Here is a 14,291-nt window from a genome sequence, read left to right as displayed (position 1 = left end):
ATTGACAGATTGTACTTCTAATTGGCAGATCTGAAACAATCTCTCAGATGGACCAGTCTGATGTGCGAGTCCTGCTCTGGTGTGGTCACTCGAGGGTGTGTAACAGTTCAAGACATGAGTTACTGATTTAACCATCACTAATAAAGTCACCATTCAGACACATTTTGGTTCTCAATCAAAAAGTTTGTTCTTCCCTAATTATGACATCATTTGCGGATATTCTGTTTTTGGCCTGCACATACAGCAAGAGTTAACTTTTATTGTGACACATCCACAAATAAGGGTCTTATTATTTTAATATTATCCTTTCGCATCACAGTTACCTGTAGGATTTCATCACTACCATTATTGTTAAGGAACAATGGCATATCTCTTATGAGATTAATGAATAGTTGCTGTTAGAAGTAGGTACAGTAAAAGCCTTTGGTTTTCAAAAGTGCACAATATAATTTTAAAGTGATTATACTAGCCTGTGATGTGAATTACTGGTACTTGAAAAAAAGATGTGCTGCAAGGACATCACACATACTGGTACCAGATACCAGAAAAGACAATGCATCAGCTATTTATTTAATTATGCTTGGTTTCCATAATGTGAATCACATTGTAGAAAAAAAGAACATGCCGGGTGTGGTTTGATTCACTGTTGTTTTCTGCCAATTAAATAGCAGAACTTCAAAATTAACAACTAAGGTATATTGGCAAATTATGAAGTACTGGGAATTCAGAACCAATAATTATCAGTGTGGTAGCATCACTATAAATGTGTGAAAGTTTAAAAACTGCATAGCAACACAGTCTAACTAACAACATAGCCTTCAGTAACTACAGTACTTTCTCCGAACTACAGCTGTTATCACAACATCATTATTTTTTGAACGAAAGACAGTGTCCCAGAAAGTCTTGCAAATTATTAGTCTTCTACACACACTGTAGTTACTCAATATTCATAATACTCTAGCCAAAAATAGCTTCTGGTTTAGAAATGCAATAGTACTTGGAAATGACATAGCTCAGGGCTCTGTTGTTGAGTTTGGACACTGAGCCCCTCAGGCGCCATCTCTGTTTATTCCCATGTTCTGCTTTGCTTGTACTCTCATCCATCCTTTGTCTCCTGACAGTGTTAACAAATCACCCAGGCATTATTAACTGTGTGTCTCTCAGCTTCAATCCTGTCTTTGAATTTGGGCTGAAACATGATTCCTGGATTTGCCCTTGTGCTTTGTTACAGTGTTATGGCCCTTGCTTGTTTTGGATTTTGACCATGGACTCTGTTTGCCTGCTCCACGCTGCAGTTCCATAGCTAGCCACAGCACCACGGACATCTTTGTGTGTGGTTACTTGGCTTGCTAGTGATGTATGTGGCTGCTTGGCTCGCTAGTCAGCAAACAGCCTGCTTCCCGTTAACCTGCTCTGGGCAATTCCCTCTGTTCTGTTTGTGGGCTCCCCAGCTCGGCTGCCCTATCATCCAGGAAGCAGGTTTTTAACATGACTGGATTGCACCCCCCGGGCAGCACAACATTACTAAAAGGAAGTTACATGGTAGAAAGAAAAGAAAACCTGAATGAAAAAAGACAAATGTTTCAGGCAATTAAGTGCTTATACTGTTCATACAGTACACTAAATGGTAGGAGCATCACAAACACATAAGACAGAAGCTACCACATTAGCAGTCAGATGTTACTGGAATCATAGAAAAATGATGAGACAGAGGTATCAGAGTTTCAGAATCTATGCGAATTAGACTAATTAAATATAATAGAATCAGAAATTAGAAGTGGACCCATACTTAGATGTAGTGTTGTGGGGGATGTTACACTGGATGCACTGATTTGAGCTCCACCAATGACTGGTGTAAAGAAAGTTGATTTATAATATGATGAGCATATCTCAAGTGTCACGACCCTCACCAGGACTGAATATGGATGGATATCTAAGTAATAGAAAGTGGTGAAAGCAAGCTAAGTGCAAGATCAAAAGAGAGGAGATAAAAGATTTCATTCAGTCTTTGAAAACTGATGGTAAACTTCACATATTCACCTGTGAAAGATCAAAGGTGTGGATGGGAAAAAATGTGAATAACATGACAATTGGCTTGTGAACCTTTTAAGATGCCAAAGATCATTAAGTTGCATTTTTTAGAAAACATTAAAATTGCACTTGAAGAGAAAGCTTGTAAAGTACTGATGCTCTGACAGGAACTGAATTCTGACTTTGTACTCAACATATTTTTGTATGCATCTATTAAATGAGGATATTAAATTATATACTGTAAAAGTAGGAATGACTTAGTAAATTAGTTTTCATGAATTATACTTCTTGCAAACTTACAAAATAATTCCTGAATACAAAATGAAAAGAATTACACAAACTTTTGGCACGTACAGTAAGACGTTTATTAAGCTTCAAAAAGACCCCGTAATAGAAATACAGTTGTCAGCTGAGTAAAAATAAACAAATATCTCCCCCTGAGACTTGTTACCTTGTAATGAAGGAAGGTCTTGTTCTAAAGAACCCCAGAAGCTATTGCTGTCTCTTGTATTGCTGGTTGTGTTCCTTCTTGGGTCTCGTTTAAGAACAGGTCTAGATTGTGGTTCATGATGAAAAATGATCTGTCAGAAAACTCTCACAAGGGTTCAAATAAAACGCATGAGAATCTCAACCAGAACAGGAACACCAAAACTCATCCCTGGTGTGGTCTCATGGCCCTCTGAAGTCCAAAGATAAGGTTCACATGTCATGCCAGTATTACAGTGAGATGGACTATGAACTAGACCTTGGCTAAGGAAGGCAGAATGTCACTTGATTGCTGGAAAAGCCAGTATCTGACACTATGAGGACTACCTTTGAATTTTAAAACCAAAAGACATTTTATGTTTTCATCTAATTGTAGATACCATCATGTACATACAATAAGCAAAATAAAATTGACAAAATATGGTAATTACTGCACATTCATAAAGGATTAAACAGCTTTAAACAGAATGATGCATGTGTTTTCAGAATTCCGTGTAAACTGATGTGTAGGTGGAGAATTATATTTAGATACAATTACTATGACAACGATATTCTGAAATGTACCATTTCACTACCAAATCGTTGTACAATAATGGTACTGCTAATCACAACTGTAAAGGATACAGAACAACAGAAGATAAAATCATTACATTATTGTTCAAAACAACCTACTTCTTGTGTTGTTTTACAATTCATTAATTAAAACTATCTGAAAATTTTTTTCAGATAAAAAGTGCAAAAAATACCTTTAAAATAGCTAGGAAAGAAGAAGAATGTTGTATTATAATACAAGAAATAAATTCCAAAGTCATTTAAGAAACAAGTCCCGACAGTCCACTGTCGGTGGGCGGAACATTACGATAAGAATATAACAAAGGTTGTATAAAAAAGATCTGAACCTTTAGATGGATGCTCTCTCTTCCACATACAGTATGACACTTACAGTATGACATCTTGACACAAGATTGACAAAGCAAGGAAAGCTAACGATTAGTCCAGGAATCGCAGACCAAAAAAGACATTGGCAGCAGAAATGAGGTATTGTGCTAGAACTGTGGTTTAATGGAGGCAAGGAACTAGGAATCAGGCTGGGAGAGCTGATACTGAAGAGACAGAGTGGAATATAACACAGCCTGAAGGAGGTCTTCCAATACAGCATGGCCATTGCAGAGACTGGTGAAACTGGACTGGGTGGCATCTTTCTTCTCTGTGGCTGTTCTTTTCCGTACGGACAAAGACTATTGCACATGGATGTTTATTTTTTCTTGTATATTTGGATGTGATTGTGCTGCATAAGGCAATAAAGACTTTTTAGGGGTCCTTTTCTCTTTACCTTAATAGACTTTTGACTGGAATCAAGCATGCTTTATGGAGCTACTTTTGTATCATGGATGCTGAGATTTTGGGTAGTAATGAATGTTGAGATCTTTAGAAAATAAAAAGGGCTCTTCAATTATACTAGCCTGTGCTGCTGGTCTGTGGGCACACTGGTGAGTTTGAGAGAAGGTGTGTGGTAGGGAAAAGGGTCCTAACATCTTTTATAGTCGTGCACAAGAAGTGTTGTTTTTAGGGTTCACGTTTCTGACATTAGCTTTTAGTTCTCATCTGTGAGCATACTGTATGTGCTTATTTTCTCTTCTGAGTGGGGTATTAGTAAATGCTACAAGTACTCCAGTCCTCCCTCTCAGTGATTAGCAAATATCTGTTAATTATTAAGGACAATAAACCCCTGTTATACAGAGATAGAAACCCTGTTGCCCTGCCTTTTCTTCTCCACTCACTGGCACACTATAGGAGGAAAAAAGCGATGACAGCTGCATAAACTCTTCTAACCTCTTCTTGCATGCTGCATTTTCAATTTATTTTATAATGACCTAAAAGGGTTGAAAGTATGCTTTCATATAAAGCATATTAGAATAAAATCCTTTTACTTCAAAGATGAGATATCTATGTGACATGAATATGCAGGTACATTGATAGTTGAGCTGTGTCATAAGTAATGTAACTCTGTTGGGTTCATTAATGCCTTTGATGTTACAAAGATGATAAGCATCAAAGCTAAGAGGGATTAGGTATTTAAAAAGCGTTTGAAAGGAATCTGTAGTGGGAGCACTGTTTAATTATTTGTATTTTTTCTAATTACTTTGCATACTCTTTGAATAAGTGAAGGAGGGCACTGCAGCACAGTGGAGCTGTGGATTCAATTCTTGGGGTCTTATCTGCATGGAGTTTGTATGTTTTCCCCATGATCGCATGGGTTTCCACTGGGTGCTCCACTATCCTCCCACAGTCCAAAGACATAGCGGTAGGTTAATGGTCTTTTGGGAAATTTGCCCCAGTGTCTGTGTGTGCCCTGTGGCGGACTGGTGTCCTGTACAGGGTGTATCCTGTATTGCGCCCTTTGCTTGTTGGGATAGGCTCCCCACACAACCCTTTATTGGCTAGAGTGACTAGAAAATGGAAGGACGCATAAGAGATATGAGTTTGTTTTTTTGCTGAATCAGAGAAAAAGTGGGAAAGCAAGGTTTTTAGTTTAGTTTACACAAAAGTGTTGTGTTCACTAAGCTCTTGCTGATGTTATCCTAGTTAACCACTAATAAAAGCAGAAACAAACATGAAAATCCAATTTAACAATAAACAGTTAGATGATGTTTTCAATTTCAAAATAACATCACTATTTTTTGACAGTCCATATCTGCAAATAGAAAGCATAGAAGGAAAACATTTTATTCTTTGATTTCACTGTAGGGCAAATTACTGCATCAGTTGATTGTCCCTTCTCATATTTCTACAAGACCATGCACAAAGGGCTCTGAGCTCCTCATCTTAAACAAATCTCTGCTGCCCCAGCACATATGACCAATGATGAAAAGGGTCATAAAGTTAGATGTAGTGTGGCACATGGAGCTCCAATAGAATATGCTTAACTGGGTCTAAACAGGAAAAACAGGCACTGCCCCAATTCCCTGATAATCATCCCAACCTCCTCACTTTCAACACAAAAAGAACATATAATAGTGCTTCAGATGTGAACTGACATCTATACGTTCTGTGCCTTGTGCACTTCATGCATTGTTATGTAGACCTGACTCGAGTGATATACCGAGTTTATCAAATGTTAATTACAGTCCTAGAGTGTTGGGTCATGGCCTATATGAACAATGTTTCCCCATAGCATATGAAAGTGTGTCTTCATCTCCCCAGAGAGTGAGATATTGCCAGATCAAGAGCCCTTTTCCCCACTGCTGTCTGTGCTGCAGATAGACAAGCTACACTGCTCGCTCCTCAAAGTTCTACAACTTCCTGTAGAAGACAATGTGCTGTTTTGATAATTATTTTTTTGCAAATAAGATCAGAAAAAAATAGAGATATAACTAGCAACACTTTTCTTTGTCAGACTCTCCCATCTCTCAAGTGCATAGCTTTTACAGTCTGCTCTGCGTTAGTCCACATGGCCACTCTTTAACAATCATCATGTTCTCTGTAAATGCCAATTATATCACACAATTACTGTAGTTATCCAGTTTTCCAGAAGGCTGGACCAGGAGCAATTTGCAGCATTTCTGATTTTTATTCCAGCAGGAACAAACTAGGTTTGAATTGCTAATGTGGTAAAACAATTTCAAGAGGTAGGAAAAAAACAAATGTAAAAGAAAAGTCATTTCATTTTTGTTGGTGGTTGTTTTATGGAAGAGGGTAAGTTTTCCTCTTATAATCAAGTTCCACAATACTGGTTGACATTGTAAAATATATAGTACCTACTGTTTAGTAAGAAGCTTTTACCACAGAGGTGCAACATATTCACATTCCCACAACTACAGTATTTATAGTACCTTAATTACAGTTTTTGTAATTATGCAATATTCATATACTATATATAAACACATTCCCATTTATAAATTATCTTTATTCTTCTGCTGCAAAGTTGATAGGGAGTCTTCAAATGAAAGACAGCAAACCACATTATTACAGTAACTCAGTTTTTTTTGTTCTTTGTTCAGTCTTCGATCCAATGAGAAATTTGAATACCTATAGCATTTATCATGACCTCACAAACTCACTATCTTAAGTGACTGTATGGGTCTTGTCAGAAAAACTCTGACACCACATTGAATCCTTTTATAGGGAGTGTCTCCAGGTGCAGCCAGTTCTCTAATTTCCTCATGAGAATGCAGGGAATGTGTGCCTGAGATTGTCAAAACAATCTTTCCCCAGTCCCAGCTTCTCTGCTCTGCTAAAAGGTTGCAAAACCCCCTTAATGCCAATGAACTCAATGATATATGTCTTGAGCTAGTTAGCTAATAACATGTTAGAATCAGAATCCCATACCTCTAGCCAAGAAGTGGGAATCTCATGTCCTGCATTAACAGGCAATAAATGACCTAAAATGACCATCTTCAACATGATGTCCACAAAGAGTTTGGATTTAACAATACCAAATGGCTGGGGTATGTTTCGGGAATGAAAAAGCATGTCCTCTGATGAATAAAACTAAATAATTTTAAGAGGTGGACTGTACCATAAATCAACACCCAGGTACATACAGTACATGCCTGGGAGTAATTGACTAGACTGGCCCAGCACTCTGACTAACTAAATCAAGTCTAATCAATGGCAAAGTAGCTGTGGCATTTGCACAGTCAAACAAGACCCCAGTAAAGACTTGGCCCTCATCGTATATGAATCCTATGGTCTTTTTACAGATAGATACCTCTAAATTGGGCCTTGTAGATGTACTCTTACAAGCTAGGGAGGGGGACGGACCATCATTCAATCTACCTCAGGTGACCCTGGTGACACACTGACCCCTTCCTTAGATGAAAGACCAGAAAGACAAGAAATGATAGGGCTAGTTGACGGTTTTCTACCCTCCAACCATATTCTTACTCAATAGTGCATCATATAGGACAAGCAGATAGAAATGCTGAAGCCTTATTCTGGATGCCTTGAGGCACCATTTACTTACCCATGTCGTTTGAGATGGAGGGGGGGTCATGAGGCATGTATGGGAAATAAGGTCATGAAATCCCAACTGTTACTTTAACAGTGTGCCACAAGTTTGGAAACTCCCAAAAATATTGTGAGGATTCAGGGATAATAAAAGTTCACAGGCAATTCCAATCAAGGTAAGGAAGGCAACCAAAAAAAAGAAGACCCCCCCCTTCGAAAGGAGCTTTTTTTACCTAAGTACTTCCTCTCAGGAAGATATAAAAGACCATCACTAAGAGAAAGCTAGGAAAGGTCTGTTAGTTTTTGTTTATATTCAATTTCTTGCTGTGGACAAAGTATTAAAATATTCCCATTTAAAAAGCCACAACCAATACAATACCATAGTGGTCAATACAGTACAAAAGGTACACACCAAAAAGAAGACAAGGCTGCTTGTTTCAGTGATTTACAGCTGACCTCATTTTGTTGCATTATATTGGAAAACTTCACAGAGCAAATTATTTCATTCTCATCTTATTAGGTTTTACATGTTTTCATGGGGCAAGCATAAGCTTTGGTCAAGTCTATTATCACTGAAATATAAGATGTGCAATACTACATTATTAACAAAATGTAATAATGCTTGACTAAATCAGAGTAGTTTAATATACAGAACTGGTAGCTTAATTCTAATGTCACCCACAGCCTTTAAATCCAAGTCTGTGTTTGAAAAAGCCACATTTGACTTCCTAAATTATTAAACCATTTGTGAAAAACTATTTGAATTAAAATGAGATTTCTGGCCAAACAATTAGGGTAGAGGCACATAGAGCAACCGTTCTGCAGTGTTTAAACCTTTAGTAACTTAGTACTCTGCTCAGAACAACTAATGATTGTTAGCACTTGTATGTACCACTTTAGCTGTTCAGACAGCTCTATTTTGATCATAAAAATAATATCCTTTATGACTGTCTCGGTTCCTAGAAGATGAGCCACAGGTGTGCATGTCTATAATGGCACACTGCGTGAGTGGCCCTGTTTGTCCCTTCAGGTTTTTTTTTTATACCAACAGTGCTGGAGAGGATTGCATAACGCGTAAGGCGTTATTTTTCTTTTTGCCTCTCTCGTCACGTATTTTCACCGAGGCAGGCACACCTTTTTAACGCTAGGTTTTTGTTTTGTTTTTGCCTTACGCGCTCTGTTCCACCAGACTGGACCCCGTTAAATATGGAGCTCGCGATGCACTGCGGTTTCTTTTTGCATTTTTGTTTCATTTTTCACCCTTCTTGGTCTCTGCTTCCGTCCGTCAGTTAGGGGTGTCGACTTTTTATTGGTGGTCGCCGCGGCTCCTCCTACTGCTGCAGTGTCGCAATACATTTTGCTGAGGAATAGGTAATCCCCCTTGAAGTTTAATATTGGTATCATTTGCATCTTACAATATATTAAAATTACTTTTTTATTCAGTGCTGTAGCTATCTTCCAGTTCCATTAAAAATTTCGATAACAGTACAAATTTACTGACTAGTACACTACTACTAGTTTTTCCCAAGACAAAGTACCAATGAGCCAAATAAAGGCATGACTTGTCCCTAAGACAGAGTCTTTTCCTACTCTGCCATTGGCCATTTACTAATATGAGCACTCAAAAGCCATTATTTGTGTGTTTTTTAATGTTTGTCATCTTGCCGCTAAAACCTAGGAAGATCCTCTACTTTAGTGCAAATCTTTAATTCTCCTTGTGGAGCTGAAGATGCTGTCTGCCCACATGGTGCTATGGCCTCACAATATCAAGTAAAGAAATTATCTTCACCTCTCAGTGAGTCACACTTACATTTATTAAGTCATTTATTGAGGAGAAGCAAAAAAATCTTTGAATTGTTCTTTGCAGACAAATACCTGCATTTATAAAACTGCATTTATTAGAAGGCATACTAGAGTATGTTTCTGATCAGAAAGCTCAAAGGATTTGAGGTGAGACAAAATTGTTTAGAAGCTGTTTATAGAATGTTGGCAGAAAGCATCCCTCCTTTCGGTAGCACGGTGTAGCATGATGACCTTAGTATTAAGAATAAGGCAAAAACTGGATGGAACTGTTGAAATAACTAGTCTGCCACAGAAACAGCTTAAAGAGTTGCATTACAGTATATTCCAGTTCAAAGGAAAGCTCAGTTTATCATTGATGACACTTCCCATTCTCTTCATTTCAATTCTCAATTGATATCTTCATTGAGGCAGTTTAGAATGCCTATGGCCAAGAAAATAATTTATACAAGAAATCTTTTATGACGTGAGTAATCGGTATATTAAATGCAGTTACTGTAAGTAACTGTTTCCTAAATTAAGATATTGGGCTAGTGTGAAAATAGTGTAATATAGGAGAGATATGTATACGGTAGGTAGCCAAAAAGTCTTTGAAAAAAATGTTGAAGGAAGCAGCAAATTATCATTCATCACAAAGTGACCATGGGACCCAAAATCCAGAACTGAGGGCAAAAAATGTCTATGCAGTGTGGGAATGCTAACACTAATCCTATCTGGGGTTCCAATAAAGCAATCCTGAAATCTGTCTCTGAAGCCCTCCAGTCATCACATTTGAAAATGTGCCTCCAAATTAAAAAAAAAAATAGTCTAAAGCAATCAAAGCTCTTGGAAACTCATTGTCTTCAGTTCTTTTGACAAGTTTTCAATCAGCTGAAACGTGCTTAAAAAATTATATTAAAATAAGTGTGCTTTGCAGGCCAGTGTAGGGTTTGAGTTACAAGAACCAATAAATGTTAACTCCAGTTATCCATGTACAGTACTTGTACGTTAAATGCCAAAATGAACAGAGTTTACAGAGTAGAACAGGTTTTCTTACAACTTTACAACTGACTTTTGAACTGAAGTATGCTTCTCAGTCAAGAGGAGAGTTTGAGTTACAAGAATGGATACATTTTGACTTCAGTTATGCAACAAGTTGCACATTTCTATGACTAAATTAAGATGGTTTACCGATTTCAGTATTTAAACCCCCTTCGCACACCTTCCCACGCTCACTATTGAGGAGCCTTTCGTGGTATTCTCCAGTGCGCGTTTCCAAGCCTTTCAGCTGATCTCCTGTTACGAATCTTCTGCTTCTGCCTCTTGACCTCGCCTTCTGGATTTTGACTTTTGGATTGTTTTTGGATATCTCTCGTTACCGGAGCCTCTGCCTCCCTTATCAACCCAGCCATTGGATTTCATCTTTTGGATCGTCCCTTTGCTACTCTGTGTGCTGTGGGATTCCAGTCACGCATAAGGATCCTCCTATTCCACATATAGGTTCCTTGACACTAGCTAGGTTAACATACAATATTTAAGATGAAGTTTATTACAATTGTGTCAAATTGCTTACTGTTGCATTGTTTAATTTCTATTTTACTGTGTATACAGTGTGCATAAATAATCATATGTGTGTACAATGGGTCAATTTGTCATTATACCAACAATTTGAAACGTTGCAGGAAATCTTCAGCTCTTTTGTGAGGTTTTTGAAAAGGTTAATTGTATTTCAGTCTGCCAGGATAAATTATACTGCTTTTCGTTCCTGAACTGGTTTAAGCCTGTCAAAGGAAATGTTCATTTAATTTATGTGACCTACATTTTTCATTATTAAGCTGAGCTTCACATGTAAAGCAATGTTACACTGCATTTATTAAATATTTTTGTACTAGATTTCACTTTGCAAACATGAGCACAAATCATTAATTGCTGGGTCTATAATTTTCTGTAATACTGTAAATGGATCACTAAATGTGTGTTCAGAAATTAAAAAGACCTGAAGCTTTCTTTGTGAGAATTGTATGAGGTTCTTAGAGATGTTTGCTTAAATAATTAAACAAGACAATTTCTTGCACATTAAATTAAATCTGTGGCATTAGTTAGAAATTGTGCAAATGAAGAAACAAAAATATCACTTACAAAGAAAAAGTGGTCACTATCACTAAACTGTAAGCATCTGATGACAACTTTTAGAAGAAAGCTTCACTCACATCTCACAAATGGGAGACAAAGTCTGACTGCTGTTTGTACTACAGTATATAAATGAACTACTAAGTTGCCCATCAGCATTACTGTATATTGCAAAGGAACAAGTAAAGAAAGTAAAGAAAAAAGAGAACACAATGTTTCGGCCGTGGAGCCTTCTTCAAGTGTGAGCTCCATGGCCGAAACGTTGTTCTCTTTCTTCTTTTTTTCAGCATGGAATAAACCTATTACTTGTTCCTTTGCAGCCTATGCATGCTGACGCAGCTACCCACCTGAATTACTGTATATTGTCAAGCATAGAGTGAATGGTTGTATGTCCAGGTTCCAACTGTTTTCATTGAACTTCCAGTTATGAGGTCCTAAATACTATATTAGACAATATTTTTTACAAAGTAATTATTATGTTTAACTGCAATGTTATGCAATCTAATTTAAATGCATTTTTTCTAATACGCTTCCTTGGTATTGGCAGCCAAGATATTTATCCTCACAGTTAGGCTTATTTACTAGTTTTACTGCCAGACTTGACTATCTTCCCGGTAGTAGTGTTTTAGAAGCATGCTAACAATCTTGGGATAACAGATTTTCTTTGAAAATTACCTAATTCCACCACATTATTTGTTCTATACATCATGAGAATGGACATTGTTCTACTTTTCAAAACAAGGAATTTCTAAAAAGTACTGTCATCACTTTCACATCAAAATCATACCTAACTTTATCAACAAAATCACATGCCCTGTGATTCAGCAAATGGTAGGTTATGAAGGAAATAAAGAAGAGCACATTCATGTGAAATGCTTGCTATTTGTTACAATGTTAATGTAATACTTTTTTTCTGTACTGGTTTACATCTCAGAACACATAGTAGATTTAATATCCTGTCATACTTTTCTAGTGAGCTCTGTGTACTGAATTATTCAAAGAAGCAAAGGCATATGTGAGCACCGTAAAATTTCATCTACTGAACAAATCCCTCAGGAATTTGTGAAATAACAGGAAAGAGAGAAAAAGTGTAATTTGTAAACTGTAATCCATCATTACCGTAAGGGAAAAGAACCAGCTCCAATGATGCTTGTACTTTGACATTCATTTTCTCTAAGGGAGAAACCAAGAAAGATCAATTTTACAGTCACTCAAATTCTTTTTTACAGTATTTAGCCTGTGGTATCAGACAAATGTTCTATTTATCAAATAGTAAACACAAGTGTTTTGAAGCTTTTGTTGATCAAATACATTGTGTCTAGAATTTTATGCTCAAAGGGTCGGTCTGTGGAAATTAAACAATAAATGTTTCTCTTAGTCTAAAATACAGGTTGGACTAAGTCTAAAAACTTTGATGTCCATTTGATCACACTTAGTCACATTCAAAAATAATCCATAAAAATGATCAACTTCAGTGTTACGTAAATTGCCAGCAGTCAAATGGAGTTAAAAAAGGTCAAAACCTAATCTCACCCACACTGCATTTTATTTTCACATCTCTCCCTCCACTCCATCTTCACCCTTGCTTCCTGACTAATCCTTCATAAAGGGAGAAAGGTGTTCTAGCTGCCACAAATAGGTTGTCATTCTCAGCCAGGTGAATTACCCCAGTAAAGTTAAGTATTTCACTTTAGGATTTGACTGAAATACTGAAGGATTACATGAGCAGTAACAGAATCAAATTTATTTTCATGGATTAAAATCATGTTTAATAATAATCAATTAACAATCTAATGTATTATTTTTATCTGCATACTGTAATTATAACATGAATGAAGATTTCTTTTATGTAAACACTCTTGGATCTATTTAACTTGAGTTGATATGGTATAAACATTTGCTCAGAGGGCAGGGTAGCCTGCTAGTCTACAGTTGGTATGGTAATACCATTAGTTAACACATCCAAAATGGTGTGAAATTGAGTTGCATTCTGTCAGGAATGGAATTGGAAGAGTTCACAAATTACCATAAAACCATTACCTACATGTACAGCAGTCTAGCTCATGAATTATTCATGTTAAGATTCTGAATGAAGCAAGGAAATGTTCAAAATTTTGTCAGATTACGCTACATACTAAATCATGGATTGTTCTTCATTAACCAAATTGTGAGTTGTGAATTGCTCTTGAATAATATCTGCTTTTCCTTACTAATGAGAGAAATGAGCTTGCTTTTAATGAATGAGTATTTATGATAATTTAAGTATATTAATTACTCCTATTCTCATTTTAGAAAACAGAAATATGCTGTACTAATAACCATCCTTCATTTAAAATGAAAACAAAATCAAACTGATATTTTACCCTTTATTTTACAAATATGTTCTCTTTCTTACAATATAAGAAAATAATATGTTGTGATACCAATATTAATGTAAGTGTCTTAATAAAATAATGCCCAGCCATCTACATTGGTGAAACAGGAAGGAGACTCGGAGACCGCTTCAGAGAACACGTCAGGGCTGTGAAGATTAAAGATCTCTCCAAGCCCATTGTTTCTCATTTCACCTCTGACGGCCACGACCACACTAATCTCTCCGTCTGTGTTCTCAAAGACGGTTTTCCGAACTCATACATCAGAAAGACCACCGAAACTAAAATTATTCTGCAGTTAGGATCACACATTCCTTAACGACAGATTACTGTTCTTTTAAATTTTCTCCATTCATTGGAAGTTTCATTTCACACCTCTCTGCACCCATTCTGACTTCACACCTCTTGATTGGCCTCTCTTTCTGTCCCCTGCTCCCGCCTCTCAATCCTCCTCCAGATAATGGGGTTTTTAAGCCTGATGGTTTGTGTGAGAGGAGCAACAAGGCTTTATTATTTGGGTATTCGTGAAATAGAGTGGAATTA

Source organism: Lepisosteus oculatus, chromosome 8 (genome assembly GCF_040954835.1).
Source record: "Lepisosteus oculatus isolate fLepOcu1 chromosome 8, fLepOcu1.hap2, whole genome shotgun sequence".
Classification (NCBI taxonomy): Eukaryota; Metazoa; Chordata; class Actinopteri; order Semionotiformes; family Lepisosteidae; genus Lepisosteus; species Lepisosteus oculatus.
This window is presented reverse-complemented; position numbering follows the sequence as displayed.